At 37.1% G+C, this 26,081-nt stretch overlaps 1 long non-coding RNA gene across 1 annotated transcript in view; it reads right to left on the bottom strand.

Moving 5' to 3' along the window:
* Positions 1 to 1,472: 1,472 nt before the first annotated feature.
* Positions 1,473 to 26,081, bottom strand: part of LOC131382287 (uncharacterized) — a 312,337-nt gene continuing 287,728 nt past the window's right edge. Inside the window, exon 5 of the long non-coding RNA XR_009211603.1 lies at positions 1,473 to 3,384. This is a non-coding gene — a long non-coding RNA (uncharacterized LOC131382287). The remainder of the gene's footprint in view (positions 3,385 to 26,081) is intronic.

Here is a 26,081-nt window from a genome sequence, read left to right as displayed (position 1 = left end):
CTGAAAACAGACTAATTTAATAAGCAATTCCTTTCCCCTACACTGTTTAAATTTACATAATCAACTGACTATAATATTTAGCATACTTTTAATGTTTCTCATTTGTTTACACTACAATTCTGTGCTTCAGACTTCTCCATTCACCAAAATACTGATTGGTCTACCAAGGATACAGAACAGCAGATATTCCACTGGTAATCATTACGTGAATATGGAGGAAGTGAGAAGTGGAGCTACTGTATTTTTCTTGTTAATTACAAACGTAATATTCTATTAAAATGTATGAGATGACAAAATCTCAACAAACTCTTTAAAGCTATTACTAGCAGATAAAGTATTCCACCAAAGTATTAATATTAGCATCATTAAAATAGTTTTATCAAGTGTACGTTTATCTCCAGATTGGAAACAATAGCAGCCTGAAGGCGAGAAATGCCCTTGAGTATTGTGGTATGAAAACCAACAGCAGTTTTAGAGTCACATAAAATCTTCTTGCGGCTTCACAACTAAAGAAAAAAAAATCTTGAAGCCACAGTTATAAGATGTAATAGAGTAAATGAGTCTATTTTTCATCACCTTGGGCTCTGAGAAGAAAACATGGCAGAGTTATATCGATAAGGGAAGAGCTCAGATATTAAAATACATTAACTTTACTTTAATTGATTTAAACAGATCCAGAGCTTTCTTAATGCACATGATGTTATTTCTGCATTAGTGGACAAAATAGATCTGTGTTAGATTGCAAAGCTCCATCTCTGTATCTCTGTCTGGTATGGAGAGAAAAACCTCTCCATTTCTTAATCTCTCTTAAAAAAACAAAACAACACAGGAAACCATGCATATTTATTAGCTCTAGCCAAATAATTTCTTTCTTTATCTTCTCCTTGAAATGTCCTTGAAATGGTAACATCAATACAGTGTTCTCCTATAGCTCAGAAAGCTATAATCAGGGAACAATAACAATAGATAGCCAAAGTTTCTTCTGTATACCCTAAGATTAAAACCTTTACTTAGGCCCCTCCAAATCTCTAACTGAAATAGTTTATCTCATCAGTTTCTTCCTCTCTGTTATTCTCTTTGTTTCTGTAGCACAGTTTGAAAAATGTCAGATGAATCACTGAAGGGTAGAACCAACTAGAAAGGCTCACCAGACATGACATCCAATCTTGCAATCACAGATGAGGAAACTGAAGCTCAAAGAAAGAAAGTGACATCACAGAACTTGTTTATGACAGAGTCCACTCTAAACTCTTGATCTCCTTTATGTTATTTGAAGCATTTGTATGGGGTCCCAGAGAAAAAGTGAAAAGTATAAGTATAGGCTTCCATTTCAACTCACTCCTTTTAGATTCAGAAAATTTTAATTTTTGGTCAAAAATCTATAACAATCCCTTGTTCTGATATGAGAAGAATGTGAGAAATGTGTAGATATTTCTCTAGCAGTCAAATTAAATGATGAAGCTTCCTCTTTGTTTTTTGGTTGATAGAAAGTATTTTCTTCTAGAGTCTCTGCAGACTGGAGTACTGCTTTTAATCTTGGGTTTACTGAAGCACCAGTCAGGGCCATAAAAAAGTTAGAAACCTATGTTGATTCTCAGAAAGGTAAAGTCCAAGGTGATGTAGAAATATGCTGCCACCACCCCCACTTTCAACATCCTACTGAACATACAAGGATCAGCAAATGAAAGAATAATCCATGTTAGCACACTCTGCGGAAGCCAAAACTCTGTATTTCTTTAATAATCCTAAAACAAATGCTATTGAATAGACTGATTTAAGTGCTTTGTTTATTTTATGGAAATATTTCCAAAGAAAGCCCTTCTATGTGGTGTCACGAAAAGGCTTTTATAAAAGTATATGAATTATATGCTGAAGTTGAACCTATCATTGAGCAAGAGTACTCGCTGGATAAAATACCAATATACTATCACATAGATCTACTAATATAGGCTAGTCCTGATCCTAGATTTCCAGCTGGGATCTGGAATTATTTAGCAATTATTTAGCTGAGCATAAATATTTAGAGACAGTTTTTGCTAACAAATCTTGCCTCTAGGAGCCAGGCCCATAACAATATTCTTGGCACTAGCTTTCCACACATAAATCAAGGATCTAACTTCACACCTTCTCTATTTCATTTTTACTATTTTGTGTAGTACCACCACTCCTTTTTAAATTTCTGGTCTCTTTTTGCAGTATCCTGTAGAACGGAAATCTGACTCACCTCATGGGGCCTGTAATGAGAGTCTGAAAAGTTGCTCAAGAGAAACAGGTTGAGTTCTTTTTGAATATTCCATTTTGGATTTGTAAAATTTATGAGAGTTTGGGATTTTCCAGGCCTGGGATGTCACTTTTGTAAAATGTGCTCCTGTTAAGCATTCTCTCTCTTTGTTTTGTGTCTGTGCACACATGTGCACAAGTGTGTGTCCCTGATCCATGACATGGAAGGCTATGAAAAGCATTAGGATATTTCTCAACCTGCAGGAGATTCCCTTGCTTTGAATAACTGACCAACTGTTAATATGAAATCAAGTGTTCAAAGCAAGATATGCCCTTTGGTGGAGTGGGGTAGGTTTTCCTATATCATGTGGTTTTTGAGCACTATGACTCCTATTAACTTTCATCCTTTGAAAATGTAACTCCTCTTTGGAAATAAACAGTTTGCTGATTTTCCAACTCTCTGCTGAAATTTCATTGGGAGCATCATTGACAGTAGCACTCCAGCTGAGTTCTCTATATATGGTAAATAAATCATGTGAACAACAGTACCCAATTTCACATTAATTGTTTGGAAATCTCCACAACATCAAACATTTTGTTAAAAGTCTAGAAAGAAATAAGTGTGGCTCTTTTGTTGTTGTCATCGTTGTTTTGCTTCAGAGTGATTTGTTCTAAATACAGCTTAACAGGCAGATGACTGGTTTGTGACTAGAGTATCTTTTCTGAGATGAAAAAGCAATACAAATGCTTCCCAAAAGGATGCCAACCAGGCTCAGAGCAACACAGGGACTATGGAATGGGTGCACCTGGGGAAATCCTTATCACAAATTGGATTGACAGGGAGGACTCAGTGCCTTTCCCAGCACACGTGCCTCTGAAAAGCTGAAAGGGAATCACAATGCTTTAAGAACGAGACCTGGGAATTGCCTAAGTATGAGAGCTTCAAATTGCTCAGGCAGTAAGAGAATAAAAACATGAAATGCAAATATTGCAGGAATAAAGGGGGAGAGGATATGGCACAAAGCTCATAATCATTGAGAAATGGGAGCAGAATCTGAAGCCATACTCTAGGATTGGTTTTAGAGAGATCACTTGTTCCTTATGAAGGGCATCCTCCACTTGCTTTCATCCCTCCTTTTCACAGCTGACTTCTGCACACCATGCCTGAACAGAAAGAGAAAATGAGGATTCCTTCAGAATTCTGTTGAGCATGAAAGAGGAACATCTATTTAGACCTTTGTTGGTCAAGATCTTCCTCACTTGTGAGAAATTACCAGACTACAGAAATAGGTGAAAACCAAGCTATAGTTGTCTGCAAGAGTTGCTATAAGGGTTATAAATTAAGGGCTTTGATTTTTTATGTGATGCTCTCTTGGCTCTTCTAGAAAGTTAAGATGCCAATGCCTCTATTACTACAAGGGATTAAATAGCATAAAGTAAGACAATGAACGTTATTCCACAAAACTCACCGAGAAATGTGGAAATGTTGTCATATTTCTATATGGTTCCTTTAACTCTATTTCTAGTTCCATTTAGAGTCTGCCCTGCAGGTAAGATCATGGCAAATTTTGCTTACATTTTTATTTTTATAAGATGGAATCCAAAATCCCTGTTGTAACGGGTTTCTATCTAATCAATCATGCTCCCCAAAATAAAATAAATCACTTATTTTATTCTGATGAGCCCACTCATGTGAGTTATGAGCATGGGCATTGGCATTAAGGTACTGAGTTCCAAAGCTATATGAATCCTTAGACATTATTTCACATGAAGACTTCTCTGGATATAAGAACACCTGACCCCACTGAGGTAAAGGAACTGACTGAAAATCACAAAAGCAATTTTAAGCTGAAGGGCAGCAAAAGCAGCCTAGATTCTCCCAACATTACTTTTTTCACTCCATGCTCTTGGGATTGAGGCAGACTTGAGATTTTGCATAGCTCAGTATCAATGGAAGCTTAAATGTTAGGGTATTAGGATGAAAGAAATCAATCCTGTTGACTCTTCTCAACAGAAAATAAGAGGAGCTTGTTCATAAAATGAACAATGTGAGATCATGGAGTTTCCCCCAAAGTATTAGCTCCTATATTTTCTCTTCCTCCTCACTCTATAGAGCATATTAAATAGTCTTAGGAGGGCGCAAAATGTTCCTTTGACAGAGCTGTGGTTGATACATTTATGAGCACAAGAGAGCGGGAGACAGGAAGGAGAATGGAATCAGGAGGTTAAACTCTGCCCAGGGCTTTTAGGAAGCATAGGCTGGCTCATTACCCTGTACTGAGACCTAGACTGTTGCTTTCTAGAATGGGAACAACTCTAACCCACTGTATTGCTGACTTGACTTCCTTTCATTATAATAGTGTTTCCTATAAATACCACAGAACTCTTTCCAAGGGGCTCCTTCTGCACACAATGTACACAGTGCCTTCTGGGCTATCACGCTACATAGCAAAAAAGGAATATGCTATTCTTATTAAGAGTGAGGACTGCTACCCATTATACCTGAGTTGGCTCTTGAGTAAGTTGCTGAAGTTTTCTAAACCTCAGTTGCCTAATATGTAACATGGAGTTACTGGTATCTCCAAAGGTGATTAGGAACATTGAATGAGAGAGTGTGTGTAGCATAATCCGAAAAATGCCTGTTTTATAATAAACTTGCAATAATGCTTGCTATTGGTATTATTATTATTATTAAAAGATGCTCAATAATATTTCTGGAATCATTTCATGACCAAACAGGGAACAACTGAAAGTGTTTTTCCTTAAAAGCTTAACCTATGTTTCCACCCATGGCTCCGTAAACATTTGTGTATCCCCTAAGGTTCTAATGTTGTACATGCAGCTGGCCCTTAAGTGAGATGGGCTCCTACCCTGGAGTTCTTTGTCTTTTTACCGGAAGCTAAAAATGTAAAGGCTCAGATATGCTAGTGATCCCTGGAAGAGGAAAGCAAAAACAGTAATGCTAATTAGTAGCTACCAGAGCTGTTCAGCATGGCAATAAGCTGTGAATTTATGGTTTTGTTAAGAGTCAGGATACATTTGAAATCTTTTATATAATATTAGATATGAAAATACACACCATCTGGACCTCTTGCTGGTAGCCTTGAAATGTCTACATCTCACAGGAATCAAACCCATTTTACCTGCTAGGGAATAAAACACCTGTTTCACATATTACTTCACACTGGGTGATGAACATTTCCACGATCTCCAGCCAGAAAGAAAAAAATGAAACTGTGGCTTCACATTGTTTAGTAGATTTTAAAAAGCTAGCAGGGCTGGGGGCTGTTTTACTGTCTTGTTGGAAGAAGGCTCTGCAAATTGCCCCTGTAACAACCCCTAATAATTTGGGGGAGTTCTCTGTAGCCCTGGTTACTATCAATAAAATGCATTTTCCTCTCATTATAAATCTGCTTATGAAAACACTTAGTGAGATGAGCCAACTGCATCTTGGCTGCTGGTTGCATCTTGTAGTGGATGGTCCCAAAGCGGATAGAGGACTGTAATTCACTGGAGGAACTCTGCTGATGACATAAAATAGTTGAACAGTTTATGAATAGTCCTAGAATCTTGAAAGAGAATGAGGCTTTGCATTCTTTCCTAGGACATCTGTTGTTATTCTATAGATATCCTTCTGCAAACTTGGGGAAGTGGGGGCGGTGGCAGGGGAGCTTCCTTAGCATGTCTTTCCTTTTCACTTGCCATAAATCCTTTTGTTCTTCAGCTGAAACCAAACTGCCCTGGTAGGAAATTAGGTTGCTTTTTTTTCTTCAACATAATCACACACCATTATCTCTCTTGAAAAATGTGACAATAGTCCCTTAATATTTTCAAATATCTAATCAATGTTAAACTTTCCAGTTGTCTCATGATTTTTAAAGTTTATTTGTTTGAGTCAGGATCCAAATAAGATCTGTACATTGCTATTTCCTTGCAATGTATTGTATTGCCTGCCATTTATTCTTTGCATAACTATTTGTCTTATAAAGGTTCCCATAGTCTGGATTTTGCCGACTGCATCCCTGTGGTGTCATTTAACGTGTTCTTGTGTCCTCTGTATTTTTGTATATTAAGATAAGATATAGTATATACAGTATATACTGTATGTTAAACACTTGATTGAATTCAGGTTAATTTCTTTGGCAAGAGAGTTTGATTGGCAGTATTTCTTCTCCTACCAGGAGGCATGTATTATCTGGCAGCTTGTGTTCTTGTCACATCAGCAGTCATTGATGATCAATATTGAGATTCATTAGTTCATTAATTGAAAAAGCATTGCTATTTTAGTCCTATCACACCTTCCCTGTGTATTAATTGTAATAAGAGGAAACTTTTTCCTGATCCACTCTTGGTTACTTGGTGAAGCATTTCATATAGGAAAGACAGACCAAATACATTATTTTTCTCTTTCTATATCAATTTCAAAATAGTGATGTGGTTTTCTAGCCTGCCCAAAATTACCTATTTTCCAAAGTATCATTATAAACTCATAGATTTAAACATATTTGAAATGTTCCAATCAATTGAAGTTTTATACATTTTTATGTTTTTTCTTGAAGAGGAGATTTTTTGACATGGCTCTAGTAAATTTTAGTAACTTCCTTACCATCTGCTACAAGATGTTCCAGACTCATTTTGTACATATGCTGCCTCAAACCTGGAGTCGACAATTTGTTAAAGGTGTCCAGGCTCCTCTTAGCGGGAAATGGTATTTGTATACTATCATCCGGACAGTAGGATGAATCACTGTTACTGGGTTGGTCAATGTTTCTAGACGTTTTCAGTGGAAAGAGCTCAATGATATATACCTATACTATTAAGTAGTGGTAGTGATGCTTTCAATTCTAATTCAAGACCACAAAACTCTTCAATCTCAAATGTGTATCTCCTCTTTCCCTTGCCAAGAATCCCAGTTCTCAACAATGACAACAACAATGATAGAATTGGAATATCCCATAATTATTTGGCTGCTTTATCACATGGTATACGCACAGCAAGGTCAGAATAGCAATACTTACCCTACCAACGATAATATGATTACTGAAAATAGTTTATGATTTTTTAAATTTCTTTCTGTACATAAGATACATCACATTAGACATGTCAAAGTACAGAGTTTTAATAGCAAATGGAATTGTTTCTCTCTGTTGTTATGCCACCAACTGTAAATGCATTAGGTCCATTTGTTTCTTTTTATTTCATTTCTCTCTCTCTCTCTCTTTTTGAGACAGGGTCTCAGTCTGTCACCTAGGCTGAAATGCAGTGGCGCCATCTCAGCTCAATGAAAACTCTGCCTCCCGGGTTCAAGCCATCCTTCCACCTCAGCCTTCTGAGTAGCTGGAACTAAAGGCACACACCACCATGCCCAACTATTTTTTTTTATTTTGTGTAGACACAGGGTTTTACCATGTTGCACAGGCTGGTCTCAAACTCCTGAGCTCAAGCAATCCATGTGACTCAGCCTCCCAAAGTGCTGGGATTATAGGCATGAGCCACTGCACATGGCCTCATCTTACTTCTCTTTCTAAAAGTTACTTTTTAAATTTTGTTTTTATTTTGTAATTGTGTAAAATATTTACATGATGTGAAAATCAAATCTACAAATAAGGCAAATTAAATAAAGTCTAGCATCTATTCCTATCCCCTAGTGCTGCCCTCTTCCCATAAACCACAGGTAATTTTTTAAATTACCTCCTCCAGAGATTATTATATAGTATTTTAAAAACCAAATTATGGCTTAACCATTCAGGAGCTTGTTTCTTAAATATAAGTAGGTATATTTTATATCTGTCTCTATATAGATATACCTTTTTAGATAAACAGTAGCTCGCTATATAAATTTTTATCCACTTTGCTTTTTTGACTTCAGGTACAACTTGAAAATCTCATAGTGGCATACAAAGGAATTTCTTGTTTCTTTTAATTGCATAATACCCCATTCTATGGCTATACTATAGTTTATTCAATCAGTCTCCTATTGTTAACCGTTTGGGTTGATTTTGGACCTTTGTTATTAAAAATAGTTCTGTAGTGAGTATCTTAGTGCACATATTTTTTCATAGTTTTATCAGGTATCCAGCTGAACTAGATACCTAGAAATGGGATCACTGGGTCAAAGAGTAAATGCCCATTTACTCTTTGACCCAGCAATTTTTGCCAAATTCCCTCCCCGTAGGTATCATACTATTTTGCACTCCCAGAGACAATATAAGAGAGTAAGGCCCTGTTTTCATGGCCAACACCTTCCTTGCTGGGTAGAGTAGCAGTTGGTATTTTACCTTACTCCCTTTATTTCAGGAACAAGATAAAAGGACAGTCATTTCTTTAAGTGACGTTTGTGGAAAAAAATCTTTCAATATAGCAAAAATTGAAAGAGATTTATAATGATCTCTTGCTCTACTCCAGTTAGTCAAGAAGTAGGAGTATGAAACTTACACAAAAAAGCTATCAACTTATGAAAATGGTCACATTCCTTATTCCCTTAGTATTTGTTGACTAAGTTATTTCTTCCTTTTAATTCTTTCTTCATTTGATTTTAAATGGTTTGGCCTCCTCTGTGTCCTGCTAATCATCAGAATGAGTTAGTGTGTCTTCTTGTTTATCTATTTTATTTTATTTTATTTTTTTGAGACAGAGTCTCGCTCTGTCGCCCATGCTGGAGTGCAGTGGCGCGATCTCGGCTCACTGCAAGCTCCGCCTCCCGGGTTCAGGCCATTCTGTTGCCTCAGCCTCTCGAGTAGCTGGGGCTATAGGCGCCCGCCACCACGCCCGGCTAATTTTTTGTATTTTTAGTAGAGATGGGGTTTCACCATGTTAGCCAGGATAGTCTCAATCTCCTGACCTCGTGATCCGCCTGCCTCGGCCTCCCAAAGTGCTGGGATTACAGGCGTGAGCCACCGTGCCCGGCCTGTTTATCTATTTTAAAACATTCTGGGTTGAAAAAAATGATGCACCAAATTTATATCCTCAACTTACTACCCTCTATGGCAGTGTTACTTGAAGTGCACACCATAGGCAGTGCCAGTCCACAAATTGTTTGCTACCACAGTGAGATAAGCACACAAATTAGAATAGGTACAGCAAAACTCTTAGAGTAATTTGACATCATGTCGACACCAAGAGCATGATCAGCAGACTTTACAAAGGTATTGATCTATGATGGAACAGATATGTTTTAAAAATGGCCATTTGCCACAGATAGTTTAAGTAGCACTGCTCTGTGGTCCTGTTTTCTTTCATCATTATCCTGAGATCCTGAGCCAATAGTTCTGCCTCTTATGTGTTTGCAGAATCTCCTTTCATTTGACTTAATCTTCGAATACAATTTTCTCCATTGGTTTGGTTCAGGGCTTTCCAAAGTAGGCCATGCTGTAGAGTTATACAGATGTCATTTATGTCTTCCCTGCGGAACTTCTCAGGGCCTTTTTATGCTAATGTGTATTGCCAGGCTCTCTGAGATAATATCCCAGAGGTAGTTGACTATGGAAGTCTTGTTTATAAGTGTTTTATAGAATCAGGTTTGCAGAGGAGACACAGGGAAATTCTGGTATAGGCTCATAATTTTCTTTCTACAAAAATGGCATCAAAATTGGATAGTTCTATCAAATCATCACGCACGAAATAAAGGCAGGGCAAATACAAACAAGCAAAAACCATCCCAAGACTTTATATCACCAGATATGTCTTAACCTCTAAAATTAACCTTTATTCCATGCCTTCAAAATATCTGATTATTTATTTGATGCTGAAAGATTAGTTAGAAACAGGGTCCTGTAAACTTTTTAATAGCTTGCTGTAATGTTTAATAATTTCTATTTTCTGGAAGTTCTCCTATGTGACTGCTATAAATCTTATTGGCTTTATTACAATAGAAATTATCTTCTCTGTGTTTCTAAAGTACTTCAAGTTTCCTTTTCCATTTTTAATAATTCCAAGGCTAGAACTCTATACATTCAATCTTTGTCTCCCAAGAGCAGAATATTTCTATAGTAGCTTTCAATCCATGTGATAGAGATATAAGGGGCCTATGTTTTGGAAGCAAACACACCTGGGCACAGGAGTAGTGTAAGATGTCTAAGGAGACACTGACTACTTCAAGCAGATTTTTGCCTTGATGAGTTGAAATTCTGTGATTGACCCTTATTCCCCATCTCTTTATCTCTAATTGTGTTCAGTTATGTCCTATTCTCAAAATGAATTCCAGAGGCCAGTTCCCTCTTCTCTCAGTGATTTTTTTCAGTTAATATTTATTATTATTCTTCCTCATTACCAAAGACATATTCATTGCAGAAACTTAAGAAAATATAGAAAAGTAAATATTTAAAAACAAAAATAATCCCAAATACCATCACCTGACATAAAAAACATTCTGGCATCCCTCCATCTGATGCTTTCCCCAAGAATACATATTATCTGTATATGCAATAGGTATTCAATCTGTACAACATTGTATATCTATTACATATACGTGTCAACATATGATACATATATTAGATGACAAGTATAATAAAAAATAGGTTTGTATATTGCAAATATCAGTTCTCATTACTATATTTTATTTTATGAATCATTTTTAGTGACTGCATAGCTCTTCATTTCATGGATTTGCCATACTTTCTTTACATTAACTGCTGTTGTGTAACACTCAGCATTATGTTCTAAGCAAAAGGTAACACTTAATATTATGTTCCGTGATTCTCCATTTTGTTGTATACGGTGAGGGTAGATTTTTATTTTCACTGTTGTATAATATCCTATTGTGTTAATATACCAACATTTATTTATGTGATCTCCTCTCAGTGGGCTTATAGGATGTTTCGATATTTTGCTATTATTTTCTGGTGCATATTCAAGAATGTCTTTATTATTCTGGGTCAAATGATATGTGCATATTCAATTTTATAAGACAATGACAAATTGTTTTCCCAAGTGGTTATATCAATTTATACTTCTATTAAAAGAATATGAGAATTCCATTTCATCCAGATTCTGACCAATATCTGGTTTTACTAGACATTTTAATTTTTCATTCTGAGATATTTATAATGTTCATCAGCCTATTAAGGACTCTGAGAAGTTCTACAAAAGAAAGTTGTTTTATTTCATTTTATCCCAAATTTCTCAAATTCTTTGATGATAGAAGCCTTGTTTTGTAATTTACCCATGAAACTTATGCATCAGAGCCTACTTTTGGGAGGCCTGACCTGAAATGATGATGAAAACTAGATGACGGTATGAAATCCGGTGAGCAGAAACTTCAAGCCCACAGTTGGAAAACTACTGTTTCAGTACAATCATAGCCAAAGAAACAGGGTCATAGAACAATGCTTCTCGAAGGTACAAATTTATGGTTAAGAATCAGCACTTACCACCAAATCATTCACGAATCGATAACTTTATGAAAGTCCACTGATGACATGTTTGAACGTTACCACTGTAGAAGTTTCTAAAAGCTGAGCTTCAGTTTCTGTACTGATCTCATTGTGAAACGGTGACACGTGTTCATGGACTGGCATCATCCATGGACCACATCTTAAGCAACACTAACATAAAGGATAGTACTTGAAGATTAAAATCTAATACATCATTTTATTTAATGGAGACTATTTAAAAATAAATAAATAAATAAATAAATAAATAAATAAATAAGGGTATGTCCCTTTCCTTGGTGATAGTCACTAGTCAATACCCGAGTAAAAAGGCCAGGCTTGGGCGTGGTGGCAGACGCCTGTAACCCCAGCTACTCCGGAGGCTGAGGCAGGAGAATCGCTTGAACCCGGGAGGCAGAGCTTGCAGTGAGCCAAGATGGCACCACTGCACTCCAGTCTGGGCGACAGAGCGAGACTCCGTCATAAAAAAAAAAAAAAGGCCAGGCTTTCTTGCCTCCATTAGGGATAACGTTGACGAGTGATGCCAGCTCCAGGGCTCCCTGTGGGATGGGCTGAGGCTTCTATTACAAATGACTCGAAGTTCACTCGTTCCAAAACAACTTCTCATCCACCCAATTATGTTTGCGTCACTTCCTTCTAGATCTTCATCTTGTCCATGAGAACATTTCCTAATAATTCTTCTGCAAGTAAAGCTCAATCTCAGTGTCTGTTTCCTGATTACCTCACCTAAGACACCATATTTTTATATGCTTATATGTCAGTTGTGTTTCCTTTTATAAGGTATTTCTGTTTATATTTTTCTCTATTTTTTAATTTATTGGGTTGTTTGATTTTTTCTTGTTGATTTGTGAAAGTTATTAATATATTCTTTTTTAATTTTGTGGCAACTGTCTTTTTTCATTTTGTGTCTTGTCTTTTCATTATCTTTATGGTGACTCTTGATGAGCAGATAATCTTATTTTTATGGCAGTTTAATTTGTCAATCTTTTCTTACATAGTTATTTTTGTGTTTTATTTAGGAAAGACTTCCATACTCTGAGATCAGAAATATATTCTCCATATTTACTTTAAAATGTTTTCTATTTTGTCTTTCACATAAATCTTTAATTTAAAGGCAATTATATTTACAAGGACTGTTAGGTAAAGATTTTATTTACTTCTACAAGGATCTCATATCTATCCATATTGCTAAACTCTTATTTCTAATAAATATTTGGTAATTTTGGAAAATTTTTTTATATTAAAAACCACTTCCTCTTTGGAAAATGACAATTTTGTTTCTTTCTCTCTCTCATATTTTTTAAACCTTTTTTCTTGTTTTATTCCAATGGCTGGGAATTCAAATTCAGTCTTGCATATAAGTAGTAGGTAGTGGGCATTTTTTCTTGCTCCTGCCTTCAGAGGATCATTCTCACCATTAAGAAAGATATTTGCTTTACCTTTTGGTGATAATTTTTACAGGCTAAAATACATGTTTATTTCTAAAGTAATTTAAAAAATCATTATCAAATGCCTAAATTCATCAGATGTCTATTTTGCCTATATCATGAAGATCATATGTATTTTTATTTAGTCTTCTTTAAAATTTTTTTTTATTATTTTTTAGAGATGGGGTCTTCCTATGTTGCCCAGGCTGGTCTCAAACTCCTGAGCTGAAGTGATCCTCCCACCTTGGCCTCCCAAAGTGTTAGGATTACAGGCCAGAGCCACAGCACCTGGCCTTATTTAATCTTTTAATAGTATAACTGATATTTATAAATTTTTCTAACACACTGTCCTTGTAGAAGTGTGATAAATCCAACTTAGTCATGACATATTATCTCTTTTATTTGCTTCTTGAATCATTTTGTCCATAAGTTGTTTTAAAAGTTTGTATCTATGTTCCAATATAATGGTGACTTCTCTTATACTCCCCATTGTCTGGCTTTAATATTAAAGTTTTATAACATTCATAAATTGAATTAGAAAATTTTTTTGTTTCCTATATAGTAGAAAGTTTTATGAAAGTTTAGAATGATTTCGGTTTTTTGAAAGTTTTGTAGAACTCACTTAAAAAGCCATCTGGGCCGGGCATGGTGGCTCACGCATGTAATCCCAGCACTTTGGGAGGCCGAGGCAGGTGGATCATGAGGTCAGGAGATTGAGACCATCCTAGCTAACATGGTGAAACCCTGTCTCTACTAAAAATACAAAAAATTAGCCGGGCGTGGTGGCGGGCACCTGTAGTCCCAGCTACTCGGCAGGCTGAGGCAGGAGAATGGCGTGAACCCAGGAAGCGGAGCTTGCAGTGAGCCGAGATCACACCACTGCACTCCAGCCTGGGGGACAGAGCGAGACTCCATCTCAAAAAAAAAAAAAAAAAAAAGCCATCTGGAACTGGTGTATTCTTTGTAGAAGGTTTTAAGCTACTGATTAATTTTTTTAAAGCTTATAGAGTTATGCAAGCTTTGCAATTCTTGAGAAAGTTTAGTGTCTTTATTTATTCTTCTTTTCAATGGACCAACTTTTGGCTTTCTGGTCCTTCTCTATTGTGTTCTCTTTTCTATTTTTTAATTTTTCTACTTTCTTTCTTATCTTGTTGAAGTTTTTTCTAACTTCTTAAGTTGGACATCTTCATTTCCAGCCTTTTTTTTTTTTAACGTAAACATTTAATGGTACAGGTTTTGCTCTAGGTACCACTTTGGCAAAATTCTATGTTTTGATCTTAATATTTCCATTAATGTTTAGTTCTTGTGTATTGTTATATTCCATACAAGTTCATCTTTGGCCACTTATTTGAATTTATGTCAGTTTGTTTCCAAATATATGTTTTTGTCTTTTGTTACTGACTTCTAATTTAATTGTATTTACAAAGAATGTGGTCTTTATAATAACGATTCTTTGAAATTATTTTAAAAATGTATTTTGTAACCCAGTACATAGTGCTTCCATGTTTATTTGAAAAGAATGTGTTTTCTTTTTTGTAATATTCCATAAATGTCCCATATCACAAGTTTCTTTTAAAGTTTCTTCTTTCAAGTTTTGCCCTTGAAATAGTCTTGCTTTATTAAATTTTTGGCCATTTGGAAGAGGTATATTGAAATGTCTCACTATGATCATGGATATGTAATTTTCTCCCTGATTTCTACCAACTATTGATTTACTTATTTTGAGATACTTTAAGGATGCATAGACATTTAGATTTTTATGTTTTTCTGGCAAATTTCCCCTTTTAGTCTAAGATTAGATTTCTTCCCTAACACAGCCCATATTCAATTATCATAGTGTCCTTTGTGGTAAGCAGAATTCCACAAATGTGCCCCAAGATTTCCTGTCCCCTTGCTATACCCACACTACATAATCCCTGGGACTATGATTTTGATGGCTTTTTCCCCATGGTTATGTTGTGGCACTGTTGACTTTAAGAAAGGGAGATGACCAGGGTAGGCATAAAAGGCTCACACGAGCCTTTACACAGAGAGTTTTTGCTGGCTAGGGGCAGAAACAGAAGCCAGAGAGATTTGAAGCATGAAGAAAGATTGGATGCAAGAGAGGTCTCTGTTGCTGCGATGGCAAGGATCCAGTGTGAAGACCTGACAGTAGCCTCTAACAGCCGAAAACAGTCCCTGATTAACAGCTAGCAAGACAATGGAGACCTTAATCATATAGCAACAAGCAAATATTTTCAGCCAACAACCAGAAGGTGTTCAAAGCAAATCTCTCCCTCCTTAAGCCTCCAGGTAAGAATGTAGCCTGCCAACACTTTGATATCATCTTTATGAGATCCTAAGCAGTGTCTAGCCATGTTGTACCAGTCTTCTGACCCATGTTTACTGTGAGATAATAAATTGGTGTTTTTTAAGCCCAAGTTTGTGATAATTTCTTACAGAGTAATAGAAAACGTATGTAACCTCCTTACCCTTAAGAATGCTTTTTGTTGGGGCAGAGCACGGTGGCTCACGCCTGTAATCCCAGTACTTTGGGAGGCCAAGGCAGGTGGATCATGAGGTCAGGAGTTCGAGACCAACCTGGCCAGCATGGTGAAACTCCGTCTCTACTAAAAATATAAAAAATTTAGCCGGGCAGGTGGCACGCGCCTATAGTCCCAGCTACTCGGGAGGCTGAGGCAGGAGAATTGCTTGAATCCTGCAGGTGGAGGTTGCAGTGAGCTGAGATCACGCCACTGCAATCCAGCCTGGTTGACAGAGCGAGACTCATGTCTCAATTAAAAAAAAAAAAGAATGCTTTTTGTTTTAACATCTTTTTTTTGGTTATGATTACAGTTATAACAGTTCACTTTTGTTAGTATTTTGGATGTTTTCCATCCCTCTGTTTTTAGGTTTTCCATATTATTATTTTTTAGACATTGTCTTATAAGCAGCATATACCAAACTACAAAAATCCAAACTGAAAATCTCTGTGTTTTAATTTAAGAATTTTGTCTAAATGCATTTAGTGCAATTACTAATGTGTTTAAATTTGGATCTACCATCTTTTTTTCTGTGCTTTTTTCTTCTATGCTTTCTTCTACTTCCTTGCTTTTAAAAAACTGTCATTTTCTTTTTTATTGAATGTTTCCCTTTTTAATAGTTTGGAAGTTACACATTCTAACTCTATTTTAGTGTTTACATTAAATTTTACTATGCATATTCAATAAAAAATATGGGAAATTTTGTGAATTTAGGTGTCATTCTTGTCCCTGGAACCATCAAAATGTTCCTACATTATTTAAATTTACTAAACATGTAACTAAAGTGAGAAGTCACCCAGTGATTCTTTGCCTTCTCGCTTCACCTCCTCTGAAAAAAGAGAGGGAAGATGTCTTCCTATTCCTCCCACCTTTGTCCTGTCCGTGCTGATATCATCTATATACAACAGCGTTCAGATTCCAGAACTCCTGCAACTTTTGACAAGTTACCTGTTTTGAGTTTTCCTTTGCTGATCTATAAAGTGGGGATAGCAAAACCAAGCTTGTTGGAGTTTTTGAGATAAATAAATTAGATAATATATGTATAGCAGGTAAATGCCTAATGCACAATAAAATCATTTTTATTCATTAAATATATTGATTATACTTTTTATATCATATTCCTTTGATTAGCAACTTCTCTGTTCTCAAGGATATGCATATCTTTATGTATGTCTGTGTTCACATTATATCCCATTTTGTTTCACTGAATTAGATCCCATATCAGACACAGAAGTCTATTAAAGGCCTTTTCATATAAGGTTTGGAGTGTAAAGACTATCAAATGAAAAGTAGTCCCTAGGGAACACCATTCTGTAGCTTCTCATAATACTTTTGAATATGGAATGAGTGAGCAGCAATAATTATAACCCTAAAAAATATTATTTCCTTAGCAGCCAAGAAGGACAGGGCAACTTTAGTAAGTTTATGTAAATTGAAAACTGCATAATTTTTAACCTATGTATTTGGACTTCAGTAAAAGCCAAGTGGAGAGCATTGCTCCAAATAGGCTTTCAAAAAGAGTTCATGAGATTTTAGTAGCTTTCTAAATTTGACCATGGATGCTTATACCTTTTAATTTAGTGGATTTGAAATGCTTGGCTTCAAGTAGCATGTTGTAAGAAGGTTATTTCTGGACCTTCTCCATGTGTAATGTATAAAATTAGCATCCTTCTTTGGCAATTGAACCTCTTCGTTTCAAAGCTAACCCAACTCATCAGATTGTTATAAATGAAGACTAATTAACTGTTCTTCTGCTTTAAGTTTAAATCCTTTATTGGCACAGATGCCTAGAGGTCAAGTTTGTGTGGCATGAATCAAACGAATGATCAGCAGTATTACAATTACACTGAAGCACAAATAATTGAAAAAAAAAAAACAGAATTACCTCTTTGTGATCATATTAAAGTCAAAATGTAATTGTAAGTGTTGCTCTTCAAAGATTCAACCCAAGGGTGAAAAAAAGGAAGTCTACTTAAAGCATATCTCTCGGACCTTCACATTTCTTTCTTTTCTGAAGTTGAGGAGCTGCAATGGAAACTGCCAGCACGTCTGCCTTGCACATGAACAATGAAAAATATACCCATGATTGCCAAGTTAGCTAGAACCCACGGTGGTAGAGAGGCCAATGCTGTTAAAAAGGATGCAGATCTTCACTAAATAACAGTATAAAAAGACATGTCCTAGATCACTACTGCCAAGGGCAGGGAGGAGAGTCCTTTGAAGACTAAAAGACACACAGAAGACCATGTTGTTCTCATTTTTCAAGGAACTGGGAACATTACAGGCAGGGAAATGTTAAATGTGGGTATATAACAAGGTTTCACTGTGTTTCTACTTTCAAAAAGTTTCAACCAAATGAGAAAATTGAATCATTCTGCAGCAAGACCTCATGAAAAACAATCTATGGGGCATTTGAGGAAGAGAATGCACGCAGACACTATGCTTATTTTGCCTTTAGAAATCTATATCGTGTGGGTGCCTTATCTTCAATGAACTTTGAATTAATAATCATCTTAAATTATTCTTCCCAACAGCTTCGTGAGGCAAAACCCTTTTACGGATAAGGAAATAAAGTTAAGGAAGATTTAAGAAATAATAATCATAATACTTCTATTATTCATCAGGTATTGATGATACACCAGTCACTGAATTAGTGAATTAGAAAACATTATCTCGCTAAATACAGACAACAATCACAGGGATAGGTCACAAGATTTCAATATTAGAAGTTAGAAATGGAAACTCAGAGAAGTATAATAATTTCTCCCCAAGGACAAGTTGTGAAGGAATGGCACAGTCAGAATTTGAACCCAAGCTTGTTGGATTCCAAAGTCTTGTCCTCTTTTTTAAAATCCTCTAATGAAAAGTCTCTCCCAGTCCACTATATTGTTGAGTCAAGGAAACTCCAAGGCTGACAAGTGTCCTATAATAAGCAGCCCTGCGGGTTCCACAGCAATAGTAGAGCTATCACTCAGATGTACCCACTGAGCCAAAAGGGCTACACTGCTCCCAGAAACTAGTAGCTCTGTAATGAGCTGCCATCATTGCCGATGGACTGGTATTAAAACAAAAACTGGGATAGCCCCAACAGATCCTTTCCTTGTGGCTGCTAGCACAGGTACCACAGACCATGGTGTGGCCCACCATAGTGAGCTTTAGCCTCCTGCCTTGGTTGGTAGCTGCTGCTGATATATATTTGTACCCAGGCCGCCATGTCACTTTCAAGATGCTAGAGAGGACAATACCCAGCTTAAAACATTTGCCAGGAACTCTAAAGGCTCTTTATATTCATTCACCTCGCTCTTTCTCCAAGATGCAAGCCTGCCCCCAGCACAGCTGGTTAAACATAAGCTTCAGGGACTATGCTCCTTTAACGACTCAACTCAGCACCAGCTCTGCCTACTCTCCTGGTGATTTCTCAGAGACTGTCTTTCCTGAATCTAGGCCTTAGAGACATTTGTTTCTCTAAAACAACAATTTTCTGAGGACTTCACCAGTAGACTGCAGTGCTGGTGAATTTTTTTCTGCTACAGTTTCATCAGAGATGAAACGCAGTATCTCCTTTCTCTCTGGTCAGAGCCAGCATTATGTTCCTAAAGAACTGACTTCCCCTTGCTAAGGCAGACTATTGATGTGGGAAGTTGATAACATTGTGTTGTGTAACATTTCAGATGCAACATTTAACACGATAACATTTCAGAGCAAGTGGAGAATTTGAATCATGGTTCTACCACTGTTTGATCTTGTGAAAGTTACTAAAGCTTTGTGGGCCTCAGTTTTTTGCCTCTGTCAAATGGAGATAATAATGGTACCTACTTCATAGGATTATGTGGAGGATTAAGTGACTTAAAACATACAAAGCACAAAGTGATTAGAAAAGATGTTGACTAGTGACTCTAGGTCCTAGAGTCAGGCAAGAAGGTCCCTGGGGGAAATCACCCTGAGATTAGGAAGAGCTGGGGTTGAGTTGAATGGTTCAAGGAGCATAGCCCCTGAAGTTTATGTTCATTTAACCAGCCGTGCTGCGGGCAGGGTTGTGTCTGGAGAAAGAGCAACGTGAATAGAGAGAAGCTCCATCAGGCTGTTTCTGCCATCCTGCCATACAGGAGGCTGTATATTCCAAACACTAATAAGAACATTAGCCTGACTCTGGATGACTCTAGAGACTGCAAGGAAGATAGAAAATCGTAAGTAATACAAGGGGCAGAAACTGGATTGTCATGTGACTCACCACATGAGGTTGACTGCATGGTACCCATGTAGGCTGAGCTTTCAGGCACCATGGCCTGAAAGGTTGCAGAGGCTGAACTTGGTATGCAAGGAGCGGAATGACAACAGAGCTGGAATTTTAAATAATCCATTCAGGCTTGAGCAAAAAACTACACTGTGGCCTGAGAACCTAAATCCTCCTTTAGTACTCTGGATTGTGTAAACCACTAAGATATTATATAAGCAAAGATAGGGGAAGACGGCCCTTGAAACGGAAAATTTACCATTGATGGATCTATCATAATTTTGAGTGATAGCTAGACCTAGATTTAATTTGATTTATTTAAAACAAAACAAACAAACAAAAAAGGACTGTAACCTTTTTTGCTCTCAAATCTGTCAGTTATATAGATCTTTTCTATTCTTTAGCTGCTTTGCAGGTATTAGGGATGACTGCAATGTTTGGACAATTTTGCCAAGCACTTAGGGGCTCTACCATGAATTGTGGGAAGCAGGAAATGTACAAGCAGCATAGGAGTGTGCCACTGAGGAGAGAGTGACTATTTTACAGCAAAGTTTTCCTTTCTAGTGATATAAAAAGCAGTGGGACATTCACTGCTAATCTCCTTGTGATGACATAAGGAAGAATCCTTATAAAGGTTTAGGACTCTTAGGGAGAGATGTACTTTCCTTTTGAAAGGATATTTCTATCACTGTAGAGCATTGAATTTGGCTTCTGTCACACACATCTAATATGATGGGTGCTACATGTGAAACTCAGCACCTGTGACAACCTACTGAGGGACTGCTCAGAGACTACTGCTTCTAGGAATTTGCTGAAAGCCTTGGAAAAAGTGGGGAATCTCCATTTTCAGGGTTAATGGACTTAGGTATAATTGTTTCAACTATCTGAAATAACATGTTTGATTTTCCTCAGAATATCACACTGATTAAAGGGCAGGCTCTGGTTCTGAAGTAGTTGGTTCAACTCCTAGCCCTGCCACTTCCTGGTGGTGAGACCTTGAGCAAGTTGTTTAGCTTCTCTATGCCTCAGTTTCCCCCTTATTAAAAAGCAATAATAATAACCACTTAATTTCTATGAGGTTAAATATACGATACACTTGTAATCAATGAATTCAATACACCTGTAATCAAACTGGTATGTATTAAGGATTCAAGAAATGTTGGCTATGAGTCTTTTACTAATACTGTCATATTTATACCCTGGAGAATGCCTGATACAGTCATCTGTGATCATGCAGGTATGCATACTTGGGGTCCAGCCCACTGGATTCTTTGGTTTCTACATTGGATAAGCACTGGGGAGTCCCAGCTGGAGTTGACGCTCTGCTCACAACTAGAAATTTTAAAAGGCTAGACATTCTAGGCGACTGGTGGTGTGTACTGCCAGGGTTTATTGTATCAGAAGATAGAAGATCTTCCCGGAAGACTGGTAAGGAACCAGCTGAGACACAAGCTCACCTTGGGGAAAGAGCCATCAGGTACACAGCATAGTTGATTAGCAGTGGCCAAGTCATTGAAAAGAAGGGGAAGGGTGATTTCAAATACATCAGGGGAGACTATTTTGCTCTTCCTATATTCCCTTGTTATTGAATATTTAAAAATTAGGCGCTATTAGAAAACCCACAAGCACTATTTTCATGAAAACCTGTACTAGATTGTCATGAGAAATCCTTAAGAAAATCCTTAATGCAATGGTTTCTCTTCCTCCAGGAATAAAGGATTGTCACCAAGTTTGCTAAGCAAAGGAGGCTTGGGAAATACCAATCGGATTCCCACCAGCTGTCCATTGGGGAATCTGAATGTTTTTACTGTGGGAAGAAAACTCCCATTCCTTTCTTTTGGTAATGAAGAGAGTCTGAAAGATTGGTGAGGACTAAAAGAAATAGAGGTGGATTGTGCTCACTCTGGCTGGTCAAAGTAAACTGAACAACCTTGTTCTCTAAAGCTTGCAAGCCTGATGGTATTTCAGGATGGGCCTGGCTGACTTGCATTCAAATTTCAAAATTCTTCTCTTTGGTTGAATTTTTTCCTTTTTCCATTTCCATATGTTGTTACATGGACATCTTTGCCTCTGGCCCAAGTAAACTATGATACCAGAGTCCTCTAAATACAACTATGCATGCTGTTTAGATTTTGGACTGTATTTCAAATAGGTTCTTACCTCCAAAGGTACAGCTAACAGTAAATATACTCTTCTCTTCCACTCAAACTTCTACTCTGCTCCAGCCTCCCCTCTGTGCTTTCCCTTCAAAAGAGGTGAAGTTTTGTTCACAAAGACCTGTTTTAAAATAGAGACATTCATCTTAAGGATAATACACTCCATCTCTCCAAAAAGAATGAGGCAAACAAACAGTTACTGTTGGAATGAGAATAGGAAACTGATGCTACACACCGTATCTGCTCCAGGCATGAGATCTGGCTTCCATTGAACTCTGGCCTGTTTTTGCATTGTGACTGGCCAGGGGACCAGAAACCAAAGGTGGCCTGGTCAGGATGCAGCCATGAATAGAGTGGGCATAGATCATTTACAGAAGATTAGTTCACAATACCCCTGGAAATAAAGAAGTCTAATAGGATCTGGGGTCAGAAAGCCTTCACCTTGGTTACCCTCTGGAGCTTCGGGTTTTGTCTCAGGCATATTCCCTGATTGTTAATTTTCTAAAATCCAGTAAAACCTCTTGTTCCAATGACTTACTGATGAATTTCTCTACAGGCCACCTCCCTGGGAGCTACTGAGAACTTCCACATATCAAAGCTGTTGAATTATACATCCCTTACACAGAATGCTTCAATGCATTGTTAAATGTCTTGACAGTGGCCCTATTTATCTGATACTGCTAATCTCACTTAATCTAGCCCAACTCCCCACCCCCCAAAAAATGTCTGCTAGGCGCCACAAAATGCAAAGGAACTCTCTTCTTTCTAACTACAAAGCTTGCTGCTTAATTGTACAAATATTTGTGGTTTTGGCAAAGGTGAATGCTAATTTGTTGTTTTAGTATAAAGCTGGAAAGGTTAGGAGAGTGCTAAGAAAATAGGATCTACATCCATGTGATGTGCTAAATTCTTGGGAGAAGCTGAGGCTCTGCAAATAGGACTCTACAGGTAAAAGCTTGCAAAAAATCTGAAAGGAAACATTTTTGGTAGTTATCGGATACACAGAAGAGACAACAGAAAAAAAAGGCAAGAACTGGCCCAGGGGTAAAAGGAATGTTTTTCTCTCTATAGATGTGTCTTGCCTTCATTTGGTTGCTTACTGCATTTGATTTTTACTTTAGAAATTGGTTTAGGGATTATAAGGGAGGGAATGATTTAACGAGTCATAATGTTTCAGCCTGGAAATTAGAATATTCCACACTGAGAGATAATCAAATAATTAAAATTACAAATACGCCTTTCTTTATGCATCTCTAAAATAGGTGTAGTGTCCTGTTAGGAAGATGAATTAGCTAATGATTAGGAAACACTTGGAGACCCTCAGGTGAAAGTTTTATTGCTTTGCTGGATTTATTTGTCTGAGTTAAATGTTCTATGGTCTAAGGCAGTGCTTCTCAAACTTCAATGTGCATTCGGAACCCAGGGGGGCTCTTGTTAAAATGTGGATTCTGATTCAGTAGGTTTGGGGTGTTGCTCAAGAGTTTGCATTTTTGGTCAGCTCCCAGTGTCAATCTGCCGAACCACACTTTGAACAAGGATCTAAAATCCCTGTTTCTCAAAGCTGGCTATAAATTGGGATCAGCTGTTGATCTTCGTAAACACTTTCCAAAGATTCCGATTTAATTAGCCTGGGGCCTCTGCCAGGCATTGGGATTTTTTAAGTTCCTCCTTTTCTTGAACCTCATGTGCATCCAAGTGTAAGAACCACACGGGTCCAAGGAGCCAGTATTCTGGCCCAGTCTAACAGGTTGTGGTGAGAACTAAATGAGATAATGCAGCAAAGTACTTGGCCCAGCCTCTGTCACATAATGGTCCCTCAATAAACCTTAATTGTTACAGGCAGCCTTGGCTGTGACAAGAGAAACCACCCAAGGTGCAGACAACACTAACTCACAGAATATCAGGCAGATGTCAAGGATATTGGCAGACGTCAAGGTCAGCAATAGGGCAGGGGAAACTTTGGTCCATAGTAGCTGCACAGCAGGTGTCTCTGTGTAAGCAGAACAAGAGAGGAGATGGGACAGCTGTAGAAGCTGCATGTCATGGCCTCTGTGTGAACTTGAGAAGGACCCTTAAAAGGGTGGTTCACACTATGGAAAACAACATGTCAGATCCTCAAAAAATTAAAAATAGAATCACCATATGATGCAGCAATTCCACTTCTGGGGATATACCCAAAAGAACTGAAAACAGCGTCTTGAGGAAGTATTTGTACACTCATGCTGATAGCAGCATTATTCACACTAGCCAAGAAGTGGAAGCAACCCAAGTGTCCATTGGCAGATAAATTGATAAACAAAATGTGATATATATGCACAATGGCATAGTATTCAGCCTTTAATAGGAAGGAAATTCTGACACACGCTGCAACATAGATGAATCTTGAGGACATTATGCTAAGTAAAATAAACCAGTCATGAAAGGACCAATAGTGTATAATGCAACTTATATGAGGTACCTGTATTAGTCAAATTCATAGAGACAGAAAGTAGAATGGTGGTTGCCAAGGGATGGAGGGAGAAGGGAATGAGAAGGTTGTGTTTCGTGGATACAGAGTTTCAGTTTTACAAGACAAAAAAAGTTTTGGAGGTTGGTTGCACAACCATGTCAATGTACTTAACGCCACTTAACTGTACACTTCAAAATGATTAGATGGAAAACTCTATGTTATGCATATTTTACTATAATTTTAAAAATAATATATATTTAAAAATAACTAGAAAAGTGGATTTGAAATATTCCCAATGCAAAGAAATGATAAATGTTTCAGGTGATGGAAATCCCAGTTACTCTGATTTGATCATTACACATTGTAGGCTTGTATCAAAATATCACATGTACCCCCCAAAATATGTACAATTATTATGTATCCATAAAACTAAAAAGAAAAGTTTTTTAAAAAGATGTAACCCAAGTGTCCTCAGAATGAGTGAACAAGGAATCAGAAAAATGTAGGCTTTTATATAACTTGCCTTTTCCTGTAGACCTCTGGAATATGGAAATTTCTAGGTCCATAAGTAGAATGCATTTGAAAGTATCCAGTAGAACAACTGGGCTATTAAAATGATAACTTTATCAACAGAGTAACAGTTAATAACTTACTGTGTGGCAGACACCGTGCTAATCACTTCATATTGATTATTTCCATTTACCCTCATTTTAACTCTGTGCAGTAGGTTCAAGTATTATCCCATTTTCAGATGAGGAAAAAGGCTAAAGGAGCTCAAGATTTCTAAGAAAGCAAGAGCTGAGCTTCTAACTGAACCTAAAATTATGCTCTTAACTACCACATCATCCTATGCATATAATATATTACTAGTGAACATTTCTTTAGTTTTCAGTCCTAAAGATTCATATTACATATTGGTTAGAATATGAGACCTACTTAGCATTTGCCACAGGAAAAGATTGGTGGCTAAATTACTCATCTATTTAGAAAGATTGAATACTTTTTCACAAAAGAGAAGAAAGCATTTAGATTGCAACAAGAATGTATGTAGAAGCACTCTGACTTCATAAAAGTCTATGTTGATGTAGTATGTTACTAGAGATCTTTTCAGTCAAAAAAAAAAAAAATCTAGGCAATGGTATTTTGAGGTAGACTAAGCGACCTCTTGAGCTTTGACTTTTTATATAGATTTACACTACCTAAAAACCAAAAGTAAACTAGAGGTTAATTATTTTAAAAAAATGCTTCATTTAAAGACAAAAGCCTTATGGAATATCTTATCAAATGATATGGGGGAAAATAAATATATATAAATACACACACACAAATAAGAGAACCACTGTAATTTTGAACAAAGCATAAGGAAAGATGTCTCTGTCTTTGATAACAGTTTGAGGAGCTGCAGCATGCATTCATGGCACTAGTCAAAGGCAGGGCTTCATATGGTGATCTGTTACCTCTGTATTTACTTCTTACTATGTGCTAGACACTGTTGTTAGGTACTTTGCATATCTTATTTCATCTGACCCTCACAACCACTCCACAAGCTAAATATTATGATCCCCAATGTACAGATGAGAAAACTGAGGCCCAGAGAGTTTGAGTGACTTTCTCAAAGTCACACATCTAATCAATAGATGAGCCAGGACTGAGATCCAGGTCTTTCAACTCCTAAATCTGTGTG

This window comes from Hylobates moloch, unplaced genomic scaffold (genome assembly GCF_009828535.3).
Source record: "Hylobates moloch isolate HMO894 unplaced genomic scaffold, HMol_V3 SCAFFOLD_22, whole genome shotgun sequence".
NCBI lineage: Eukaryota > Metazoa > Chordata > Mammalia > Primates > Hylobatidae > Hylobates > Hylobates moloch.
The sequence above is the reverse complement of the archived record's forward strand: the minus strand, read 5'-3'. Positions and strand labels throughout refer to the sequence as shown.